Source organism: Dreissena polymorpha, chromosome 1, assembly GCF_020536995.1.
Source record: "Dreissena polymorpha isolate Duluth1 chromosome 1, UMN_Dpol_1.0, whole genome shotgun sequence".
Taxonomy (NCBI): domain Eukaryota; kingdom Metazoa; phylum Mollusca; class Bivalvia; order Myida; family Dreissenidae; genus Dreissena; species Dreissena polymorpha.
The window spans coordinates 134,325,182-134,352,678 of NC_068355.1; the positions used below are offsets into that span (position 1 = coordinate 134,325,182).

Below are 27,497 nucleotides of genomic sequence, written 5' to 3' on the forward strand. Positions count from 1 at the left end.
CTGTCTAGCACTGGGTGGGATACCATTTAACCAGTACTGTATAGCTCTGGGTGGGTACCATCTCAACTAGTACCATCTAGCACTGGGGGGTACCATCTCAACTAGTACCGTATAGCACTGGGTGGGTACCATCTCAATTAGAACTATCTAGCACCAGGTGGGTACCATCTCAACTAGAGCACTGGGTGGGTACCATCTCAACTAGTACCGTCTAGCACTTGGTGGGTACCATCTCAACTAGTGTAGTCTAGCGCTGGGTTGGTACCATCTCAACTAGTTCCATCTAGCACTGGGTGGGTACCATCTCAACTAGTACCGTCAAGCACTGGGTGGGTACCATCTCAACTAGTACTATCTAGCTGCGGGTGGGTACCATCTCAACTAGTACCATCTAGCACTGGGTGGGTACCATCTCAACTAGTACCGTCTAGCACTTGGTGGGAACCATCTCAACTAGTGTAGTCTAGCGCTGGGTTGGTACCATCTCAACTAGTACCATCTAGCATTGAGTGGGTACCATCTCAACTAGTACCGTCTTAGCACTGGGTGGGTACCATCTCAACTAGCACCATCTAGCACTGGGTGGGTACCATCTCAACTAGTACCATCTAGCACTGGGTGGGTAACCATCTAAACTAGTACCATCTAGCACTGGGTGGGTACCATCTCAACTAGCACTGGGTGGGTACCATCTCAACTAGTACCGTCTAGCTCTGGGTGGGTACCATCTCAACTAGTACTGTCTAGCACTGGGTGGGTACCATCTCAACTAGTACCATTTAGCACTGGGTGGGTACCATCTCAACTAGTATTTTCTAGCACTTGGTGGGTACCATCTTAACTAGTACCATCAAGCACTTGGTGGGTACCATCTCATCTAGCACCATCTAGCACTGGGTCGGTACCATCTCAACTAGTACAGTCTAGCACTGGGTGGGTACCATCTCAACTAGTACCATCTAGCACTGGGTGGGTACCATCTAAACTAGTACCATCTATAACTGGTTGGGTACCATCTCAACTAGCAACATCTAGCACTGGGTGGGTACCATCTCAACTAGCACCATCTAGCACTGGGTGGGTACCATCTCAACTAGTACCGTCTAGCACTGGGTGGGTACCATCTCAACTAGTACCGTCTAGCACTGGGTAGGTACCTTCTCAGCTAGTACTGTCTAGCACTTGATGGGTACCATCTCAACTAGTACCGTCTAGCACTGGGTGGGTACAATTTCAACTAGTACCATCTAGCACTAGGTGGGTACCATCTCAACTAGTACCGTCTAGCACTGGGTGGGTACCATCTCAACTAGCACCATCTATCACTGGGTGGGTACCATCTCAACTAGCACCATCTATCACTGGGTGGGTACCATCTCAACTAGCACCATCTATCACTTGGTGGGTACCATCTCAACTAGCCCCATCTAGCACTGGGTGGGTACCATCTCAACTAGCACCATCTAGCACTGGGTGGGAACCATCTCAACTAGAACCATCTAGCACTGGGTAGGTACCATCGCAACAAGTACCCTCTATCACAGGGTGGGTACCATCTCAACAAGTACCATCTATCACTGGGTAGGTACCTTCTCAGCTAGTACTGTCTAGCACTTGATGGGTACCATCTCAACTAGAACCGTCTAGCACTGGGTGGGTACAATTTCAACTAGTAACATCTAGCACTAGGTGGGTACCATCTCAACTAGTACCGTCTAGCACTGGGTGGGTACCATCTCAACTAGCACCATCTATCACTGGGTGGGTACCATCTCAACTAGCACCATCTATCACTGGGTGGGTACCATCTCAACTAGCATCATCTATCGCTGGGTGGCTACCATCTCAACAAGCACCATCTATCACTGGGTGGGAACCATCTCAACTAGCACCAACTATCACTGGGTGGGTACCATCTCAACTAGCACCATCTATCACTTGGTGGGTACCATCTCAACTAGCCCCATCTAGCACTGGGTGGGTACCATCTCAACTAGCACCATCTAGCACTGGGTGGGAACCATCTCAACTAGAACCATCAAGCACTGGGTAGGTACCATCGCAACAAGTACCCTCTATCACAGGGTGGGTACCATCTCAACTAGTACCATCTATCACTGGGTGGGTACCATTTCAACTAGTACCATCTACCATTGGGTGGGTACCATCTCAACTAGCACCATTTATCACTGGGTGGGTACCATCTCAACTAGCACCATCTATCACTGGTTGGGTACCATCTCAACTAGCACCATTTATCACTGGGTGGGTACCATCTCAACAAGAACCATCTATCACTGGGTGGGAACCATCTCAACATGCACCATCTATCGCTGGATGGGTACGATCTCAACTAGTACCATCTAGCACTAGTTGGGTACCATCTCAACTAGTACCATCTAGCACTAGGTGGGTACCATCTCAACTAGTACCATCTAGCACTGGGTGGCTACCATCTCAACAAGCACCATATATCACTGGGTGGGTACCATCTCAACTAGCACCAACTATCACTGGGTGGGTACCATCTCAACTAGCACCATCTATCACTTGGTGGGTACCATCTCAACTAGCCCCATCTAGCACTGGGTGGGTACCATCTCAACTAGCACCATCTAGCACTGGGTGGGAACCATCTCAACTAGAACCATCTAGCACTGGGTAGGTACCATCGCAACAAGTACCCTCTATCACAGGGTGGGTACCATCTCAACAAGTACCATCTATCACTGGGTGGGTACCATTTCAACTAGTACCATCTACCATTGGGTGGGTACCATCTCAACTAGCACCATTTATCACTGGGTGGGTACCATCTCAACTAGCACCATCTATCACTGGTTGGGTACCATCTCAACTAGCACCATTTATCACTGGGTGGGTACCATCTCAAAAAGAACCATCTATCACTGGGTGGGAACCATCTCAACATGCACCATCTATCGCTGGATGGGTACCATCTCAACTAGTACCATCTAGCACTAGTTGGGTACCATCTCAACTAGTACCATCTAGCACTAGTTGGGTACCATATCAACTAGTACCATCTAGCACTGGATGGGTACCATCTCAACTAGTACCATCTAGCACTGGGTGGGTACCATCTCAACTAGTACCATCTAGCACTGGGTGGGTACCATCTCAACTAGTACCATCTAGCACTAGATGGGTACCATCTAAACTAGCACCATCTAGCACTGGGTGGGTACCTTCTCAACTAGTACCATCTAGCACTGGGTGGGTACCATCTCAACTAGCACCATCTACCACTGGATGGGTACCATCTCAACTAGTACAATCTAGCACTGGGTGTGTACCATCTCAACTTGTACCATCTGGCACTGGGTGGGTACCATCTCAACTAGCACCATCTAGCACTAGGTGGGTACCATCTCAACTAACACTGTCTAGCACTGGGTGGGTACCATCTCAACTAGTACCATCTAGCACTGGGTGGGTACCATCTCAACTAGCACCATCTATCACTGGGTGGGTACTATCTCAACTAGCATCATCTATCACTGGGTGGGTACCTTCTCAACTAGAACCGTCTAGAACTGGGTGGGTACCATCTCAACTAGTACAGTCTAGCACTGGATGGGTACCATCTCAACTTGAACCGTCTAGCACTGGGTGGTTACCATCTCAACTAGTACCATCTAGCACTGGATGGGTACCATCTCAACTAGTACCATCTAGCACTGGGTGGGTACCATCTCAACTAGTACCATCTATAAGTGGGTGGGTACCATCTCAACTAGCACCATCTATCACAGGGTGGGTACCATATCAACTAGCACCATCTATCACTGGGTCGGTACCATCTCAACAAGAACCATCTAGCACTGGGTGGGTACCATATCAACTAGTACCATCAAGCACTGGGTGGGAACCATCTCAACTAGTACCATCTAGCACTAGTTGGGTACCATCTCAACTAGTACGATCTAGCACTGGATGGGTACCATCTCAACTAGTACCATCTAGCACTGGGTGGGTACCATCTCAACTAGTACCATCTAGCACTGGGTGGGTACCATCTCAACTAGTACCATATAGCACTGGATGGGTACCATCTAAACTAGCACCATCTAGCACTGGGTGGGTACCTTCTCAACTAGTACCATCTAGCACTGGGTGGGTACCATCTCAACTAGCACCATCTATCACTGGATGGGTACCATCTCAACTAGCACCATCTAGCACTGGGTGGGAACCATCTCAACTAGAACCATCTAGCACTGGGTAGGTACCATCGCAACAAGTACCCTCTATCACAGGGTGGGTACCATCTCAACAAGTAACCATCTATCACTGGGTAGGTACCTTCTCAGCTAGTACTGTCTAGCACTTGATGGGTACCATCTCAACTAGAACCGTCTAGCACTGTGTGGGTACAATTTCAACTAGTACCATCTAGCACTAGGTGGGTACCATCTCAACTAGTACCGTCTAGCACTGGGTGGGTACCATCTCAACTAGCACCATCTATCACTGGGTGGGTACCATCTCAACTAGCACCATCTATCACTGGGTGGGTACCATCTCAACTAGCACCATCTATCGCTGGGTGGCTACCATCTCAACAAGCACCATCTATCATTGGGTGGGTACCATCTCAACTAGCCCCATCTAGCACTGGGTGGGTACCATCTCAACTAGCACCATCTAGCACTGGGTGGGAACCATCTCAACTAGAACCATCTAGCACTGGGTAGGTACCATCGCAACAAGTACCCTCTATGACAGGGTGGGTACCATCTCAACAAGTACCATCTATCACTGGGTGGGTACCATTTCAACTAGTACCATCTACCATTGGGTGGGTACCATCTCAACTAGCACCATTTATCACTGGGTGGGTACCATCTCAACTAGCACCATCTATCACTGGTTGGGTACCATCTCAACTAGCATCATTTATCACTGGGTGGGTACCATCTCAACAAGAACCATCTATCACTGGGTGGGAACCATCTCAACATGCACCATCTATCGCTGGATGGGTACCATCTCAACTAGTACCATCTAGCACTAGTTGGGTACCATCTCAACTAGTACCATCTAGCACTAGGTGGGTACCATCTCAACTAGTACCATCTAGCACTGGGTGGCTACCATCTCAACAAGCACCATCTATCACTGGGTGGGTACCATCTCAACTAGCACCAACTATCACTGGGTGGGTACCATCTCAACTAGCACCATCTATCACTTGGTGGGTACCATCTCAACTAGCCCCATCTAGCACTGGGATGGTACCATCTCAACTAGCACCATCTAGCACTGGGTGGGAACCATCTCAACTAGAACCATCTAGCACTGGGTAGGTACCATCGCAACAAGTACCCTCTATCACAGGGTGGGTACCATCTCAACAAGTACCATCTATCACTGGGTGGGTACCATTTCAACTAGTACCATCTACCATTGGGTGGGTACCATCTCAACTAGCACCATTTATCACTGGGTGGGTACCATCTCAACTAGCACCATCTATCACTGGTTGGGTACCATCTCAACTAGCACCATTTATCACTGGGTGGGTACCATCTCAACAAGAACCATCTATCACTGGGTGGGAACCATCTCAACATGCACCATCTATCGCTGGATGGGTACCATCTCAACTAGTACCATCTAGCACTAGTTGGGTACCATCTCAACTAGTACCATCTAGCACTAGTTGGGTACCATCTCAACTAGTACCATCTAGCACTGGATGGGTACCATCTCAACTAGTACCATCTAGCACTGGGTGGGTACCATCTCAACTAGTACCATCTAGCACTGGGTGGGTACCATCTCAACTAGTACCATCTAGCACTAGATGGGTACCATCTAAACTAGCACCATCTAGCACTGGGTGGGTACCTTCTCAACTAGTACCATCTAGCACTGGGTGGGTACCATCTCAACTAGCACCATATATCACTGGATGGGTACCATCTCAACTAGTACCATCTAGCACTGGGTGTGTACCATCTCAACTTGTACCATCTGGCACTGGGTGGGTACCATCTCAACTAGCACCATCTAGCACTAGGTGGGTACCATCTCAACTAACACCGTCTAGCACTGGGTGGGTACCATCTCAACTAGTACCATCTAGCACTGGGTGGGTACCATCTCAACTAGCACCATCTATCACTGGGTGGGTACTATCTCAACTAGCATCATCTATCACTGGGTGGGTACCTTCTCAACTAGAACCGTCTAGAACTGGGTGGGTACCATCTCAACTAGTACAGTCTAGCACTGGATGGGTACCATCTCAACTTGAACCGTCTAGCACTGGGTGGTTACCATCTCAACTAGTACCATCTAGCACTGGATGGGTACCATCTCAACTAGTACCATCTAGCACAGGGTGGGTACCATCTCAACTAGTACCATCTATAACTGGGTGGGTACCATCTCAACTAGCACCATCTATCACAGGGTGGGTACCATATCAACTAGCACCATCTATCACTGGGTCGGTACCATCTCAACAAGAACCATCTAGCACTGGGTGGGTACCATATCAACTAGTACCATCAAGCACTGGGTGGGAACCATCTCAACTAGTACCATCTAGCACTAGTTGGGTACCATCTCAACTAGTACCATCTAGCACTGGATGGGTACCATCTCAACTAGTACCATCTAGCACTGGGTGGGTACCATCTCAACTAGTACCATCTAGCACTGGGTGGGTACCATCTCAACTAGTACCATATAGCACTGGATGGGTACCATCTAAACTAGCACCATCTAGCACTGGGTGGTTACCTTCTCAACTAGTACCATCTAGCACTGGGTGGGTACCATCTCAACTAGCACCATCTATCACTGGATGGGTACCATCTCAATTAGTACCATCTAGCACTGGGTGTGTACCATCTTAACTTGTACCATCTAGCACTGGGTGGGTACCATCTCAACTAGCACCATCAAGCACTAGGTGGGTACCATCTCAACTAACACCGTCTAGCACTGGGTGGGTACCATCTCAACTAGTACCATCTAGCACTGGGTGGGTACCATCTCAACTAGCACCATCTATCACTGGGTGGGTACTATCTCAACTAGCATCATCTATCACTGGGTGGGTACCTTCTCAACTAGAACCGTCTAGAACTGGATGGGTACCATCTCAAGCTAGTACAGTCTAGCACTGGATGGGTACCATCTCAACTTGAACCGTCTTGCACTGGGTGGTTACCATCTCAACTAGTACCATCTAGCACTGGATGGATACCATCTCAACTAGTACCATCTAGCACTGGGTGGGTACCATCTCAACTAGCACCATCTATAACTGGGTGAGTACCATCTCAACTAGCACCATCTAGCACTGGGTCAGTACTATCTCAACTAGAACCATCTAGCACTGGGTGGGTACCATCTCAACTAGTACCATCTAGCACTGGATGGGTACCATATCAACTAGTACCATCTATCACTAGGTGGGTACCTTCTCAACTAGTACCATCTAGCACTGGGTGCGTACCATCTCAACTAGTACAGTCTAGCACTGGGTGGGTACCATCTCAACTAGAACCATCTAGCACTGGGTGGGTACCATCTCAACTTGTACCGTCTAGCACTGGGTGGGTACCATCTCAACTATTGTCATCTAGCACTGGGTGGGAACCATCTCAACTAGCACCATCTATCACTGGGTGGGTACCATCTTAACTAGTACTGTCTAGCACTTGGTGGGTACCATCTCAACTAGCACCATCTATCACTTGGTGGATACCATCTCAGCTAGCACCATCTATCACTGGGTGGGTACTTTTTCAACTAGAACCGTCTATCACTGGGTGGGTACCATCTCATATAGTACAGTCTAGCACTGGGTGGGTACCATCTCAACAAGCACCATCTATCACTGGGTGGGTACCATCTCAACTAGCACCATCTATCACTGGGTGGGTACCATATCAACTAGCACCATCTATCACTTGGTGGGTACCTTCTCAACTAGAACGTCTAGCTCTGGGTGGGTACCATCTCAACTAGTACAGTCTAGCACTGGATGGGTACCATCTGAACTAGCACCGTCTAGCACTGGGTGTGTACCATCTCAACTAGTACCATCTAGCACTGGATGGGTACTATCTCAACTAGTGCCATCCAGCACTGGGTGGGTACCATCTCAACTAGTACCATCTAGCACTGGGTGGGTATCATCTCAACTAGTACCATCTGGCACTTGGTGGGTACCATCTCAACTAGTACCATCTAGCACTGGCTGGGTACCATCTCAACTAGCACCATCTATCACTGGGTGGGTACCATCTTAACTAGCACCATCTATCACTGGATGGGTACCATCTCAACTAGTACCGTCTAGCACTGGATGGGTACAATCTCAACTAGTACCATTTAGCACTGGGTGGGTACCATCTTAACTAGTACAGTCTAGCACTGGGTGGGTACCATCTCAACTAGAACTGTGTAGGACCGGGTGGCTACCATCTCAACCGATACTATCTGGTTGATGCCATGCGCCTTCTTAACTTTTGCCCTTTGTCAATTCAATCAATACAATATTGCCATCTTAACCAATTGTGTATTGCCATCTTACCAATTATGCGTACAAATTGTCATTAAAGAGGTCACCCTGTCCAGTTTAAGGCCCTCCATCCCATTTTTATGCCCCCCGATCGAATGAGGGGTATTTTGTTTTTGGCCTTTCTTTCTGTCTGTCATTGTATGTTTACTGTCATTGTATGTGTCACAAACTTTAATCTTGGTCATAACTTTTGCAATATTGAAGATAGCAACTTGATATTTGGCATGCTTGTGTATCTCATGGAGCTGCACATTTTGAGTGGTGAAAGGTCAAGGTCATCCTTCAAGGTCAAAGGTAATTTTTTTATATTTCAAAGCGGCGCAATAGGGGGCATTGTGTTTCTGACAAGCACATCTCTTGTTTTAGTCTGTTAACCGTTTCCCACTCAGAAGCAAAGTGAAAATTGCTATGTGCAAACAGCATAAAACCAGAACAGCACTGGAGTAACTCGCTGTCTGTTCAAGTTTTATGCTGTTTGCTGCTCATCAGTACCTAAATGTATCTAAATGGTAATGGGTTAAATGTCAATTCTTACAATAAATAAACATGTAAAGTGAGGTTCCTAGACATATGCTGTGGATTATTACTGTTGCAAAATGTTCTTATAAACCAAGGGGGTGTACTCGTTTGCGCCTTTTGTATGGGTATGCCGGGTTGTTTCGCTTCGCTTAGTACATGAACTTTTTATCAACGTTTTTTTTACCAAACATTCATGCGTTCTCATATCATGTTTGACATAAGTATATAGTAAGCTTTTAGCATGGAATTAATACATGGTATGTTTTATAACTATATTGTTATTTTATGAAAATTTTCGTAGACGTCAAGATTCTTTCGATTTTTGTAACTGATTTATGTAGCAAAACTTCATGATCAAACAATCTAGTTCAGTTGAGAAGTTGTTATTTGCGTCTTTAAAAAAATCCAGGACTGCAATTTTCATTGCTTACCTGAAAAAAATTACAAAATGAAATAAGACGCTAAAAAAATTACTGCTTTGTTTAAGAGTTTTTTTTTACAAGAAGCATGACAAGGGGAGGAACTCTTGTGGCTTGCTAAAACAACGCAGGTCACCTGAAGTTAGAAGGTTAAGAACAACACTATTCTTGTAAAACAAACAAGCATTCCAGTGTGCATTTTAAGTGCAGACATGCATAATTACATGCAATGGGCGTTGCATGCACTTGCATAAACTGCAGTTTCCAATAGTTTATGATGCCTTTATTGCGTCTGTCTGGGTATTGCTCTTTCAAGTTAAAAGTCTGCCAGTTTATTAACTGAAGTTTAAAATATTCCTCTGCATATTGTGTTTTTGTCAACAGTAAGAGTATTTTGGTTTCATTGTACGCCAGAAACGTATTGGAATCTTTAAATTTGTATTTTTATTAATGTGTTTTATTTAGAATCCACATTGGTGATTTTAAGGACAATAATTTTGGATGTGTCACTATGGAAAGTGTATAACATACCTTTTAGGAAAATTATACTGTGTTTCTGGTATGTATATTGATCATGCTTTTTCTGTATTCTTTGGGTTTTTTTAATTTGTCAATATTATATATGAGGTCATGGTCAAATTCTCATTATGTAAGTAGGATGAGTCTATTTTAAGACTGTCAGGAGGTCAGGGCATGATCCGCGTGTTCAAGTATTGAATAAGCCGTCTTTTGTGTGAACAACATTTAAAATTTATTGCGCTGGTAGGCATTCTATTATTCATTTGACATGTCTTTTGTGTAACTTAGCGCAACAGGTAATTTGATCTCAAAATTAATGTGCGCGCAATTGCCGCAGAGCAATTACCGCCGAGTAAAACGTTTTTGTCACACAACAAGAGCAGCTTCAAATCTGGATCCCATTTGCTAGGGGAATTTTTCTTGCAAACTAGGGCACGGGCTGACCAAAACATACAATTGTATGATGAAAAAATAAAGTGTCACACGCGCAAGTTATGCATCATGTAAAATGACAGTAAATAATGTACTTTGAATGAATGCACATAAATAGTTGTGCATTTTGTTGTGCAATGTTACTATTTTGAAGTTTTATTACATTTTGTTTCTTAGGAAAGGGTATTAAAATTGAAAAGCCGTCTTTATCTGTTTAAGTGGGAAAGTTATTGTTTTAATTGTGTTGCAATAAACATCGCTCTATTAATATTGCACTTGAGTTCAGTGTACAATAAGTTATAATCGGTACTTCATTACTTGATTGAAGGACATATGGCAGGTATGAAGTAATATTAAACGCGTCACAAAATGACTGACATATATGCTTACACAACTTACGCCCAGATAAAAAAACATTGGCTAAGCGCCAGCCCGCTTTGTGCACTTGTCAGCGCAAATATGTTTTTCTCTCTTTGTGACGTATTGTTGTGTTTTTTAAGTCCACCTGCTTTAATATTTTAGAACATAATATTATAAATCATTTCAAATAAGGATTCTGTTCTTTTAATATATTGTTTCTGCCAAAACCTGTTATCTGGAAACCTGGTCAATTATAGACTTCTATTTGTAGCGGATAATTCCACATGTCACCTGTTGCGTCGTGGGCGACCAATTTTCCAACAAAAGATCTTTGTTTGCGTATTGCGTCATAGGGTTGCTTGGCAATATGCCGTCTGCAAAGCGCAAACTGAAATTGTGTGGGTTTTTATGCGCGCGCATGAACTGAAATTTGGTTTGTTTGTTTGTATGCGCATATATTAAAGAATTATATATTTGCTACATATACTTAATTGTTATAAAAAGATTCAGCGTTAATTGTTGGACATAATGCTTCGACGATGTATATAATCATATACCAAATTCTGCTAAAAGTATGTCAAAATGTCTGAAATTCAACGTAAAATAATGTGGACTTACAATTAATATAAATAAAACCCTAGACCGTTTTTAGCTCGACTATTATATATGAAATATATATAGTGGAGCTATCCTACTCACCCCGGCGTCTGCGTTAGCGTTCCCGTTAGCGTGCAAATGTTAAAGTTTGCGTACTACCCCGAATATTTCCTATGTCCTTTGACATATTGCTTTCATATTTTGCATACTTCTTTACCAACATAACCCCAATCTATAAACAAGAGCAGACAACTGTATCAAGCATTTTGACAGAATTATTGCCCCTATTTATACTTAGAATATGCATATTATTGATAAATCTATGTTAAAGTTTGCGTACCACCTAAAATATTTTCTATTTCCTTTGACATATTGCTTTCATATTTTGCATACTTCTTAACCAACATGATTCCAATCTATAAACAAGAGCAGACAACTGTATCAAGCATTTAGACAGAATTATGGCCCCTTTATACTTAGATAATTGAACATTTTGCTTCAATTGCCATAACTTCTTTATTTATGATCACATTTGATTCATAATTTGACAAAGCAACACTTACCTGACATACCACAATGCACTCCACCCAAACCATCCCCCATTCCCCACCCCAGAATCCCCCACCCCACCCCCACCCCCCACCCCCCAAAAAATAAAAAATAAAATTGTTTTTTCCTTTTTTTTGAAATATCGTCTATTAAATGACCACACACCCACATTATACACTCCCCCCCCCCCCCCCCATGATGGCTTACGTTATACTGTCAAGCAACTCCAATAGTCGAGCGCGCTGTCCTCTGACAGCTCTTGTATTAATACTACTATGTCATTTAAAACACAACTAGAATATAAGTTTTATACATAACCTTCGCCCATATTTCCAACTTTTCTCATTCGTCCTATGTTTCCATCAGTCTGTATTTGTAATGGTGAAAAAAAACTAAATGAACAAGCTTTTGGCTGGTATAAGATCTGCGTTTATTATACACCTTTTATTTATCTGCCATGATTAAGCCTCTTTTGGAATAATTCATTGTAGTTTTTATTTCATCAAAAAATGAAAATTCAGAGAATTTCACTTACCATCATTATGAAGTACACATATAAGGAAATAGTTCAATAGAAGTCAGTTTTTCCAGCCTAAACATACATAATTCTGATCTGTTGTTCTGTATGTGATGCCATCAATTATCATATAATAAATAGGGAATAAAACATGACTATGAGACCAATTGGATGTATTGCACGAGTTGAATGTGTGACATTTTATTCTAGGTGCCCATAGGGCAGGTAAGTTGAATGTTGCGCCATCTATCGGAACATCAATCCATGCAATATTTCATTTATTTTATACAAACTGGCCGTGCTCTGTGAAAAGGGGTGTTAATGCATGTACGTAAAGTGTCGTCCCTGATTAGCCTGTGCAGTCTGCACAGGCTAATCAGGGACAACACTTTCCGCCTAAACTTTATTTTTGCTAAGAAGAGTCTATCTTAAAAATGAAAAACACAATAAATTGAGAAAGTGTCGTCCCTGATTAGCCTGTGCAAACTGTATAGTATTACTTGAATATTTACCAGTGATCATGATGGCATATTGCTGTGTACATTAACCCTTTGCTGCTCAGAGGAAAAGTGAAAATGGCTATGTGCAACCAGCATAAAACCAGAACAGCCTGCAAGTGACTCGCTGCCTGTTCAGGTTATATGCTGTTCGTTGCTCATCAGCATCTACCGGTTGGAAAGGAAGCCTTTAAAACTTTAGTCTAGTAGGAAAGCTCTTTCACTAAATTTAACTTTATATGGGATTACAAACGCATCAAAATACCTATCTAAGTGGTTCACAGTGTGCAATATGGAATTTCTGTTCTTGAGCTTGTATTTTGTAACAGAAATACCCCATTATTTAAGTCAGATTATTTCTATGTATATAATAAACTGAAATATGAAACGATTATCTATTGAGCTTTGTTGTTAGAAAACTGTACTATTTGCATGTGCGTAAAGTGTCGTCCCAGATTAGCCTGTGCTGTTTTCACAGACTAATAAGGGACAAAAACTTTCCACCTAAATTGGCTTTTCATTAAAAAGAGACTTACTTTAAACAAAAATAATCCATAAAAGCAGAACGTGTCATTCCTGATTAGCCTGTACAGACTGCACCGGCTTATCTGGCACAACACTTTACGCACATGAATTTAGTCCAGATTTTCTCAGAATGGGGCTCAATACTATTGACAGAAGTCCTCAAAGGCTTGAAGCTTTTGAAGTGCAAACCAGGGTAAAAGATCATTATACGAGGGTAACATGGTCTTGAATTGTCTTTGAAATACCCCTTTAAACTAAGAAGAGATGAAATGTTCAAAGATAAGACACATTTATTGAAGTTCATTTTCTTGTCACGATAAAGGGCATACAGGTCTAGACTTTGAATAGCAGGGTGCTCACATTTGTTACAACTAATTTGCAGTCTATAATGCAACCTTGCGTATTGTGCACAACGCTAATGAAGCAACTTAATTTGATTATAGGAAATCGGTCTTTTGTTCGCGATAAGAGTTTACAGGTTAGCAGTTGTGTCTATCAAGCTGTTAAAGATTGGGGCAAGCTTGTTTGGGCGTTGCATTTTGCAAATGACAGAATTCGGTTATGCATATGCAGGTTTTATCATATATAATTATAAGCCTTGTTGTATATTATTTCTGTTTAATTTCTCCTTTAGATCTGGGGATAAAAAAATTTGGTTGTGTCTTGTTACAGCAAAAGTAAATCCCTTGCTTAAAATGACATAATAATTGCGCCATGAATGATTTGTTATGTTGTTTCTAAAATGACCATCTTGTTCTATGACTTTGAGCACGCACAGAAAAGTCGATAACGAAAATACACTCAATATGGTCGACATTTGTGCGCCTTGATAATTTGTACACAGGGCGGAGTTATGATTGGGGTTGCCAAGTTACTTGCCCCCATATCATGAATGCTTTGACACGTATATGATCAAGTATGTGCCTTAACGCTTAATGGCAATGCGGTTACACAAATGGACAAATAGGTTGGTATCAGGTTACGCTCCACTCTAAAGTTCATTGCGCAACTAATGGGTTGCACCTAGGTTCTAAAAATAGGAGACCATGTGACTTTGAAAACTTATGCAACCTGTTATTAGTATGTATTATCGTTTATGCTTTGATTTATGATCTTTTATGAACATTAATTTTGTTGCACATGTCTTGCAGGTTATCATTAGTCATTATGAAAGTTTTCCTGGTGCAATCGTTAAAAAGATTAATAATTTTCCGATACATGAATCAATTTATGTTTGACCTAGAACTGTTAAAAATAGCTAAGGTCATACTGTTCTTTTTTAAATTTAAACAACAGAATGATAATCCATTTTGCACTTGTATGTTTCCAGTCTGTTTTTGAAAGAGTAATGCATGTTTAACATTATGATGTATTTAATTTCTATTTAATAGACATTAATGTAACATAATTCTGAATGAATTGTACTCTATGTGACAATCTTTCGTAACAAAATGCATTGACTATACAGCTTAAACACAGCTTAATGCGATTTGTAACAACCAATCTCATTGGCCAGTATGTCTGCAAACAAAGTTATCTCGCTCTTTTGAATTTTGTGTTTATACGGACTATTTTTCAAATTTGCATTCAAGTGCATAAACTATCCTTAACTTGTAATGAAGTGCATTTGTTTGATTCAACGATGCATTCGCAATAATGCGGTGCACGTTGCATATTTCATTAAATATGCACTCATGGAATTACACGCCCCAGCGATATACTGACCTGCCCTTTGAAACGCCCATCATTACACGCCCATATTGCAAAATGGCGTCTTTGACAAAAATATGTTAATAATTAAAAGTGCAATCCTTTCAATTTAAAAGTCCTTATTGTTGTTTTGGGAGCGTTTATTGAATCACTGTACAATAAAATAAATGACTACAGACATCCTTTGATAGTGTGTGTATTAATGTTTGAGCGTTCACAATATGCATAAAAAATATCGAATAAAACACTGCGCAGTGTTTGTTTATGTTTTTGCGTATATCTAACAGTCTTAAAAGCATATTTCTATGTTTTTTTATAAATGAATGAAACATATTTAGATTTTATTATCTGTAGATATATGGTTTTATTGGAATGATAATTTTATTCAAGTGTATTGTCCAAGAAACAATTGCAGAGTTTCACATGAATCTGCCGATGCTGCAAGTGTAATTTGTATGAAGGTATTTCAAGTTTGAAAATATAAATAATTATTTGTCAAGTATCTTGTGATATTCATCATACAATTCCGATGTATATGCTGCTTACGTTTAGTTTATAGTAATTAGTACCTTTGAAAATCATGGGTTTATTTGCTTCATTATGGAAAATAGAGGGCATCATGAAAGTCAGGATTTCAAATAGATGTAACTTTAACATCTAAAGTCATAAATTGTTATTAATATAATTTTGGAATATACTTATCACATTTGGAGTAATGGTTTTCTTGGAAAGTAAGTAAATTCATGGAGGGTAGACAAAAAAATATTACAAAATAATCAGTGTGCCATAGTATCATTATTTGCACATGTACTCAGACTTTAACTTATTTGGGTTCTGTCGTATAGTTTCATTAATATTTTCAGAAAAATATGGAATTTAAAAACTTTTTTTAAATGTTAATGAGTGAAGTCTGTTAAAAAAATATTATTTATATAATATCATGGTATAACTGTATGACCCATGTTTTTCTACAAACCAAAATGGGAGTTTATTTTAAGGAAATCATGACTTCAGATTTTATTCCGGTAACAATTGTTTCTGTAGCAAAAATATTGTAGTTCAATATTGATGTCAGTCTTAAACTTGAACACAATACTTGATGATTTCCATAGGTGTAGATATGTAAGAACACCTGCATGGTATAACTTCTTGTAAACAACAAATAAAAAGAAGTGGGAAACCATAGAGACTAGCATAGTACAAAAAAGTTCTAATTTATTTTTAAATTATATTATTAGAAATATTAATATAAAAAAATGATACATCCAAATCCTTTTTTATCAGTCAATACAAAATTGTTTGCCACTCAGATATTCAGCTATAAGAAAAATCGGATTTACACCGTCTTAATTTAATATCTACGCATCTTGACTTCAACTATGATTGTTGATTTTTCTTATTAATAACTTAGAATGAAAAAGTGTTTCATATTTATGTACTTAAGTGTTCAATTAAATTAGTAATTTAAGACATTAAAATACTAACCAAAGGTTTTTTACATTTATTTCAGAGATTTCCAATTGTTACAATGTTTCGCATATGCGTGAAAAGACGGCCATCTTGGAAGTCTAAATCTGGAGACGGAATTATGCAGCGATGTCTACTGACATATATGACGGAGAATCGATAATCTGCATGCGGAGAACATTCTGGAAGTCTGCAAGTCTCACTGTCTTATGGATGCAATTCGAGGATTGTGAAGCTAAGAAGTTGGAATGTTTCGATATATCGCTGGGATATTAGCTAAAACGTTCGATTTTTCAGTATAGTACTTATAATAGTTTATTCGTAAAATAGCCTTATAGCTTATGTTGAATCTGTTATATGTAAGATATTCTAGAATTAAGCTTACTTCATCTTGTATGTATATTAATTAATATATATAGCCACAAAATGATTGTTTTCAATAAATAGTTACTTTAATTCATATCAATTTCTAACTCACATTCTTTTCAAAAAATAAATATAAGCTTCAATGAAAAAAGAATTATTTAAAAAAAAAATATGATTCGATGCTAGAGGAAAGTTGAAGACTTGATTGTGATTAAGAAAATGTTGTTTCTTCATTCTGCATGTTTGTTTATGTTCAATACATGCAATATCTGCCATTTATGTTTTAATTTCCTTTATTTTGCCATACTACTCTCCAGATATTCTTACAAATCATGGATTTTGTGTGTTCAAGAATTATACATTCTTATAAAAATTATATGCGCATAATGAAATTAATTGTATATTAAATTTTCCCAATATTGAAGGTTCACTGTGTCCGTATGAATATATGATTGTGTATAACACAGAGGCATTGTGGTATACAAATATGCACATTTAATTATAAGACCTTCACATAAACATATTTGTCTATGATTATTATGTGAAACAGTCTTAATATAAACTATATAATAGACTTTGCTTAGAATAATGCTTCTCTTAATGTTCCACTTAAAAAGCTTTGTTAATTTCTTTCATTTTTTAATTATACATTGTATTTGAATGTAAAACTTTTCTGAATAACTTTTAATGCAGAAAATATATTGTTCATATATGCAGTTCATGGACAAAAAAAGGTTTATCTATGATAACATTTAGTTTATCAGTTAAGATATAATATTGTATATGATGCAATTTTACAGTTAAGATATAATATTTTATATCATGAACTAGAAAATAAAGAATAAATAATGCAGATAATCAAAACTGTTTACTTCAGATATGAGATAAGATTTATCATAAAAATCATTTTGCAGAAATTAGTCTAATGTATTGATTGTTATTGTTGATGTTATATACTTAAAAAGTTGTTGAAATAAGTAGTTAATTAGTAAATAAAACCTTTGAATTATAATTGAATCATGTTTATTGACAAATCACTTTTAATTAAAGTATTAAATTATTACTGTCTTGTATGCTGATATTTTACTGTACTGTACTCATGATCAGGAATTCTGTTTTTTTTATTTCCCGGCGTTACTAAATTAACCGTGCTCTGTGAAAAGGGGGTTTAATGCATGTTAGTAAAGTGTCGTCACAGATTAGCCTATGCAGTCCGCACAGGCTAATCAGGTAACGACACTTTCCGTCTAAACTTGATTTTTGCTTAGAAGAGATTTTCTTTAAGCCAAAAATATCTTTAAGCGAAAAATATCATAAAAGCAGAAAGTGTCGTCCCTGATTAGCCTGTGCCGTCTGCACAGGCCAATTTGGGACGATGCTTTACACACATGCATTAAACCCCCTTTTCACAGAGCATGGCTCATATATATACATTACCAATTGTGTTCTTTGTTGACAACAAGCAGTCATGTTTGGATAATACATTAACAATTGGTGCTTTAGATAGTTTGTTTATCTTTAATAATTGAATTCTTCAAATGCAAGACAATTTGATCAAAAATATTTTACTCATCTGTAGTTTAAGTACAAACTGGTCTTTTGCTTGTAAAAATATTCAAAGAATCTATATGTTAACAAATTACCACAAATTTTCTGAACAAATTAGACAATATGAACAAAATTATCTATCTACATGTATATCACTTTACATTCTTTTATAAAGCATTTGCTCACTGATAAAGTGATACAACCCATAATTTTTCTGGCCCAAATCGAGACTAAAAAAATTAAAAAAATTGTGACATTTGACCCAGGTTTGGACACCAAAAAACATTTTTTTTTGGTCGAAAATGCAAGAGAAATGTCAACCATTACCATTTGTTAAAGTAAAATTTGTTCTATATGGACAATAGGCATGTTTAAAAATTGTATAAAGACAAACATTCACTCTTTTTTGGAAGTATACAGTTAAGTGAGTTATGGAATATGTTTCTTTTTATGCCCCCAGAACATAGGTTCTCTTCTTCTCAAAGAACGCTCCCACAGTGGTGATCGAACAAGTGACCTCCTAGTCGCTAGACGGACACCAAATCAATTACACTGGCAATTTAAAGCTTTGAATGTATAGTTATGGGACAATAATAATGTGAGGTCATTACACAAATACACATGTACAGTGGGTGTTTTTCAGAAATAATCTAATAAGAACAATGGCTATAGGTAGAAATTTGGGACCTCGGTTAAACACTTTAGTGTGTCAGCATAACATAATCAATAGATTTTTAGCGCTGTTTTTGTAAATTTGCAAAACAGAGCTGGCATTGCAAATGTTATAGCAAACTTAACAAAGAACAAGCATTGTTTTTGACAATCGTAGGGACAAATTTGGTTATGTTGGGACAGCAGAACAAGCATCCCTAAAGCCGGACTGGCCTGCTGATATCCATACATTTGGCATGTATAGTGAAGCAATGAACAGAAAGACACAAGTGTCTGTGCAATTACAAAATATATTAAAGAATGCATTATTGAATCAAAACATGAAATATTAATATAAAAAATATAAGATTTTATTTTGTTACATCATGGTCTCCGTAATTATGAATACATTTATTATGTCATATATTTACTTACAAATGCCTATGTTTTCTACATAGTTCTCTGCATATCATGTCCTTTATTCCCAATGTTCTGTCATTTATATTTTTGCTATACATCATTGTGAGATTTCATTTTAAATGTAGTAAAAATGTACAGACATCTGTTATACTCTGTATAGAAAAATGTGTTTGTGTGATTAATTTTTTTTTATGTCAATGTTTAAAGATAGATTAAGGCATTTACTGAGTCTGTATAATTATTATTTTACTATGTGCTAATTATCCTCCGCCATAGGCGGAGGGATATTGTTTTGGCGTTGTCCGTCCTTCCGTCTGTCCGTCCTTCCATCCTTGCTTCTGTGCGGAACTTTTGTGTCCGGATCCATAGCTTGGAAGTGCTTTGGCGGATTTCATTGAAACTTGGTATGAGTATATATATGAATAGAAGGATGATGCACGCCAAATGGCATTGTACACCATCTGTTAATAACGGAGTTATGACCCTTTGTATCTTGAAAAATGCTTTTTTGTGTCCGGAGCCATATCTTGGAAGTGCTTTAGCAGATTTCATTGAAACTTGGTATGAGTATATATGGATAAGAGGATGATGCACGCCAAATGGCATTGTACACCATTGGATAATAACGGAGTTATGGCCCTTTGTATCTTGAAAAATGCTTTTTTTGTGTGTCCAGAGCCATATTTTGGAAGTGCTTTGACGGATTTCATTGAAACTTGGTATGAGTATATAAATGGATAAGAGGATGATGTTGGCGTTTTCCATCCATCCAGAAATATTTGTGTCCAGAAGTCTTTTGGCGGGGGATATCAATTCAACAAATTTGCTTGTTTGCAATGGTTATATACTTGGGTTATTTTCTGTCAAAAAGAGGAAAAAAATGCGATGAATAATGAGTATATAAAGCATGTTTGTTGACAGCAATGTTGTTTCTTTAATTTAAAATATAGTTTTATGATCTCTAACAATAAGTGCATAAAATGTGTAATATACTGAATATAATCTGTTCCTTGGGTCAACTTTACTTTTAATAACAATTTATATTTAATATTGAATAATCGTTGATAAAAATGATATGTGTGAAGCAACAATTAAAAACATTCAAAAGTTAATATAAATCCGAAAATAATTTACCCTATAAACCATTGATATGCCCCTTCAATATGAAACATTCAATGATACAGTATTTGATAAGATAAAAGAAATAAGTTTGCTTGTATAGATATGTAAAGTTTAAATAGTTCTTTCAAATTATTATTAGACTTTGCATAAGTATGTATTGTTTATATTGAACATTATTGAATGTATATATCTAGTTAGTTTTTACATAGCCAACATTCCTCGTAGAAGTCCATTTTGTGTAATACAGTTTTTACTCATGTGGACTTTTTATTATTGCAGTGATAAAGGAATCAACTATCTTAACTCTTTCCCACTGAGAAGCAATGTTCAAACAACATAAAACCAGAACAGCCTATGAGTAACTCGCAGTCTGTTCAGGTTTTATGCTGTTTGCTGCTCATTAGTATTTAAGGCTTGGAGATGAAACCTTCAAAAAAATCTAGTAAGAAAGGTCTTAAATTAAATATAACATTCTGAGGGTGTACAAATGGGTGAAAATACATATCTAAGTGGCAAAGGGTTAATATTCGTTGTATTATTGTCACACGTTTGATTTTTTTTTCAAAGACCTATAAAATACATGTAAAATATGTATTTTATAGGTTTTTGTTATTTTGCAATCACAAATGCATCGACATTTTTTGTCTGAGCTTAAAATATGCAATAAAGATATTGGTGAATATTGCAATTTAGAGAGGTGTAGTCTGGAGCAAGAAATATTGCCAGACCCTTTACAAAATCTAGTTATAACAGGTAAGTTAGAAAATGTTTTGACAATATAATAAGTAATTTAACTTTATCATTTGCAAGATATCTGTTTAATAATATGTCTTTGTTTTGTTTTTCAATATTATTGTTGCAATTGTTGGATGTTTCAATTTTAGAAGAATGTTCTGCAATAAATGTTTTTTTCTGTATTTTAGTCAGAATGTGTTTTTCTTTCATTATGAATCATGTACAGTTTAGAAGATGATATTGTTAAATGTATTACTTTATGATATATTTTTTTTTGCTTTGCTCTAACAATTTGTTTTACCACCAAAAAGTATAGTTTGGTTAAAGCACCTGCCTTTAATTTATTCTTTAATTAGTTTTGTTGTCTTTTGTTGTTATGTAATATACATTTTTGTATGCATAGTTGAACTGCATATCTAAAAATCAAAGCGCTGAGGCACAGAAGTTGTTCGCTATTGCATAATCTCAGTTTTCAAAATTATGTTATAGCTTTTTATATCGCAAGTTTGAAATGAACACAACCCATTCAAATTTGTAAAGAGTGTGTCTTAAATGGGGGCTATGTAGGAGACACTTTGTTGGTCTGTCTGTCTGTCCCGAAATTTCATCTGATCTTCATGAAACTTGGTCATAAGTTGTATCTAGATAATGTATAGGTCACATTTGAATATGGGTCATGCGGGATCAAAAACTAGGTCAGGGGGTCACTTAGTGCGTTTTGACCGAAAGTTTGTCCAGACCATAACTATGTCATTTATAGTAAGATTTGAAAATGACTTGGTACATTTGTTCACCATCATTAGACGGTGTGGCGCGCAAAAGAATTACGTTGATATCTCCAAGGTTAAGGTCACACTTGGAGTTCAAAGGTCAAATGCTTGTCCGGGCCATAACTTTGTCATTTATTGTGAGATTTTGAAATCATTTGGCACATTTGTTCACCATAATTGGACGGTGTGTCGCGCGAAAGAATTACATTGATATCTCCAAGGTCAAGGTCATACTTTGAGTTCAATGGTCAAAAATGGCCATAAGTGAGCTTGTCCGGGCCATAACTTTGTCATTTATTGTGAGATTTTAAAATCATTTTGCTCTTTAGTTCTCCACCATTGGACGGTGTGTCGCACGAAATAATTACGAAAGAATTATGAAAGGTCAAGGTCATCCTTCAAGGTCAAGGTCAAAGGTCAAATATATGGGGGGGGTACATAGTTTTTCACAAACACATCTTGTTTCAGCTGAAATCCGATACGATAAATGCTCTTAAAAACAGTGATATGGCTGTCCGACATCCAGTTTATTATTTTATCAGGTTACTCTTGCTGTTTCATGTTATTTGAGTGTTACTCATGTTCTTTGTGTCTTATGTATGCTAAACCAGTTGTATTACTGTAGGAGAAGGAGCAAAAAAGGTCACACTTTTAGTTCAAAGGTCAAAAATGGCAATATTTAAATGATCTTGTCCAGGCCAAAACTATGTCATCCATTATGAGATTTTAAAATGACTGTGTACATTATTTTTTTTTCACAGTCATTGGACGGCGTGTCATGTGAAAAAATTCAAGAGTTCAAAGGTTAAAATGGCTTTAAATGATAATGGCATAATAATTGTTAAAAAACGCCATAAATTAGATTCACTTGTTTTGTGAAGACAGCATGCAAAATAGTCTGTGTCAATGCGGCATGTGGGGGTATACGTCACGTCTGTGACAAAGCTCTAGTCTTTAAATAAATGAGCAACAATTTTGCCCACATGACAGACTTTTAATGCAACATTAAGCCCAGTTTTCCTGAAAGCAGCAAATATGTACAGATTTCAATGATAAACTGGCCAATGTGGTCGCACAAGCTATTATAAACACTATACTGGCCAATATAATCGCACAAGCTCTTTTACACTATTGATTACATACAGGCTGTCTGCATTGTACCAGTGGTTAATTATAAACAGGCAGTGGTTATCGTTCCTAGCGTAGCTAATAGCAGACTGACTTGCAGTTATCATTCCTAGCGTAGCTAACAGCAGACTGACTTGCAAAACTTGCTAACGCTCACAACTAAAAATTATACAGAAGTTTTACTTGAACCTTTTGAAGGTCAATCACATTGGTACGATGCACAGTGCACAAGAACCATAACTCTTTCTCTTCTTATTTGATAAAAATTGCCCTTTGTTATTTTGTATACTTATGCTTTCCATAGCATATCTCAATACCTAAAACAGGTTTTAATTTTAAAGTTAATTCATACTTAGATTTCATGAAGGACATGTCCAGTGTACAAGAAATGTAACTCTTTCTTGCTGCTTTTCAGACTTATTGCCCTTGGTCAGTTATTTTGTACCCAAACCTGTCCTTAGCATGAGTTGAAAACTAAAAGATGTGTCAACTTGAATCTTTGTAAGTATTTAGAGTTAATCCTTTTCCCCATAACAAGCAAAATGAAAATGGCTATGTGCAAACAGCATAAAACCAGAACAGCTCCCGAGTAACTCGCAGTCTGTTCAGGTTTTACGCTGTTTGCTACTCATCAGTATCTTAGAGTTTTAAATTAAGCCTTTCAAACTTGAATAGATTAAGAAAGGACTCAAATTTAATTTGATTTTCTGAAGAACTTCAAATGCATCAAAGTGCGTTTCTGAGTGGTAAAGGGTTAAACTCATTACTCTTGAGCCTCTATGTTTAGGTATCAACTTGACACTTAATAGGGCGATACGTCTATTGCTCTACTATTTTTAGAATTATTGTCAATTTTTGTGAAGACAAATTTTGTCCTGAGCATATCTTGAAAAATAAAACCAGTATCAACATGAATCTTTAAAGGTTAGTAGATCTCATTATGGGTATGTGCATTGCTTTCAACTCTTGCTTCCATAGTTTTATAACTATTGCCTTTTGTTATTTTTATTTATTATTCCAGGGCATATCTTGAAAACTAACAGAGGTATCAACCTGAAACTTCATATCTGTGACACATTTCTAGTGTAATAATAAATTAACATGATTGTCCAACCAACCCTCATGTGCCCTTAACTGGGGAATCCATTCACAGGGGATTTTGTATTGTCATCAATATGTTTTTAAATAAATATATTTAAGTTTAATAAGAAGAACTAATTGATCCTACTTTTTATAGTTAAATTATCGAAATGGTTGTCCAGATTTTAACATATGGTGTATAAATTGTCTCCCTTTGAGGCAGCAATGCAGTAATTGTTAAGTCCTACAATTGAGCTTATAATATGAAAGTCTCATTCAGGTCGTGTACTTCCATATACTTAGAAAAACTTGTTTGAAAAGACATTTGAAATGTAGGAATACTTTGATAAATATGTTATTCTATCACTCGTGTATTAAAACCTGTGTACACTATGTTAGAGCCATATTTGTGTGTTATTGTGTTATTGTTATTGTTATTTCTAAGTATAGAAATGTATACATCAAACTTCCCTAGAAAAGGAAATAAATACACTTTAATAAATAATGTCTTTATTGCTGTTGTATGTTGGTTGTTATTCTGTACAGTTGTTTTTAGCTCACCTGAGCACAACGTGCTCATGGTGAGCTTTTGTGATCGCCTTTTGTCCATCGTACGTTGTCCGTTGTGCGTTGTGCAGCGTCGACATTTGCCTTGTTAACTCTGTAGAGGCCACATTTATTGTCCAATCTTCATGAAATTTAGTCAGAAGGTTGGTCTCAATGATATCTTGGATGAGTTCGAAAATGGGTACATTTGCTACATTTGCTGGAAAAACATGGCTGCCAAGGGGCGGGGCAGTTTTCTTTATATGGCTCTATATGGCTATAGTAAAATCTTGTTAACACTCTAAAGGCCACATTTATTGTCTGATCTTCAGAAAACTTGGTCAGAAGACTCATCCCAATAATATCTTCGACGAGTTCGAAAATGATGCCGATTGGTTGAAAAACATGGCCGCCAGGGGTGGGGCATTTTTCCTTATATGGCTATAGTATAACCTTGTTAACACTCTAGAGACCACATTAATTTTCCAATCATCATGAAACTTACTCAGAAGATTTGTCCCAATAATATCTTGGATGAGTTCAAAAATGGTAACCTTTGCTTGAAAAACATGGCTGCCAAGGGGCGGGGCATTTTTCCTTATATGGCTACATTGTATATATGGCTATAGTAAAATCTTGTTAACACTCTAGAGGCCACATTTATTGTCCAATCTTCATTAAACTTGGTCATAAAATTCATTTCAATAATATATTGGACGAGTTCGAAAATGATGCCCGTTGGTTGAAAAACATGGCCGCCAGGGGGCGGGGCATTTTTCCTTATATGGCTATAGTAAAACCTTGTTAACACTCTAGAGGCCACATTTATTTTCCGATCTTCATGAAACTTGATCAGAAGATTGTCCCAATAATATCTTGTTATCTCAGGTGAGCGACTTTGGGCCTTTCAGGCCATCTTGTTTTAATCACTTTCATTGCCATCCTCAGTGTCAAATGGCTGGTCTGACATTCACCATACTTAATTTTTGGCAGTTCTATCTAAGCCATGTTCCTATAATTCGCCTCTGATATTTTTCAGTTGTGGGCGTTGGAATATCAAAACATGCGTTTTTGGTATGTATGCAATCAATAACATAGTCAAGCTTGCTTTGCAAGTAGAGGTTTACACCTACATTAAAAACAACTTGTTTTCGTTGGATTGATATCTCTGATCACTTTTGGGGCAAGTGAGATACACTTAAGTTCAGGATCTTATTTTTCAAAGGCTCTTTGCAGTTTTAGTTTATTTATTCAAAATGTCCACAAGTCTTAGGATCTGTGGGGATGTGTAGCAAAGGTCGTTCAAATTTAGTTTTAGACACACAAACTTATGTTTTCTCTCGATTCGAAAACTTAAATCATAGGAATTCTCCATGATTGTGCCTAGAAGCAAAGATGATGAGATCAGCATTATGCCAATCAAGTTTGACCTTGAAATAAAACTAAGATTCAAATGACTATGCAGGAACAGATTTCTTGAATGAACCTGAAATATTTATCACGAAAGCATGTCCGGTGCTATATTTCTCGATCCTTTTACCCTTGCCCGAACAACGCGTGTTCAAATGATATATACTTACTTTTCCATAGAGGAGTTAAAATTTTACGTAATCTCGATTAAATTTTATGGTGTCATTTTATCATACTTAAAACAAATAGAGTGTAAGGCTTCTACAGTTTCTTACTCCATCATTAAGGCTGCGATGTTTACTTGATTTGAACTGTGTTATGTCATTGTGTCCTGCCCTTAAAATATAGACTGTCACGCTTTTACAGTCTTTTATTTAATCATTTTAGGGTGCAAGCATTAGAGCTTAATTGTCAACAAAAGTAAGTCAGGCCAAGCAAATCCGTCGTCTGACAAACAATGTCACGTGACTTTCCTGTGACTTTGGTGTATGCATTTAATATTAGCAAAAGGTGCAGTTAAATTATGATTTCAAATGCTTCATACATCGACTAAAATTGTATAATTATTCATGGTGTTCAATGAATTGAATTCAGCGGATTCTAATATTTCGAGACATTGATTCTTAGCTGATATATTTATATTACCGAGGAAAGATACGAAGTGGAAAAATGATATCAAAGAAGATTGCCATTTGAGGCACGGGCATCCTATGCGTATATTTACTGCCACTATGTGTCCAAAAATGGTTTGCATCCCCAGATATTGTACAGCGAATAGTTTTTCTATATTAACGAAAAAGTTATCCAACTAGCGACATTTGAAATTTCCAATTGAATATTGAATGATACAAACATATTCAAAAATGTGTAGTTCAATACATTTTACCACCGATATATTTTATTCGGCGTAGCTGTTTTATGTCACTTTTGACCTTACCTGACCTGTGTAAGTGTCCAATAAAATTCAAATACAATTTCACGCGGCTAGACACGAATGAATACACTTCATTAATTCCATTGGCTGATTTGAGTATACTACCAAAA

At 37.9% G+C, this 27,497-nt stretch overlaps 1 protein-coding gene across 3 annotated transcripts in view; it reads left to right on the forward strand.

Moving 5' to 3' along the window:
• Window positions 1–25,011, forward strand: part of LOC127850649 (protein phosphatase 1 regulatory subunit 12A-like) — a 190,419-nt gene extending 165,408 nt beyond the window's left edge. For all 3 annotated transcript variants that reach the window (XM_052383821.1, XM_052383828.1, XM_052383837.1), the window contains one exon: window positions 16,721–25,011. The gene's annotated coding sequence lies outside the window, so the exon portion shown is untranslated. The remainder of the gene's footprint in view (window positions 1–16,720) is intronic.
• The last annotated feature ends 2,486 nt before the right edge of the window (window positions 25,012–27,497 follow it).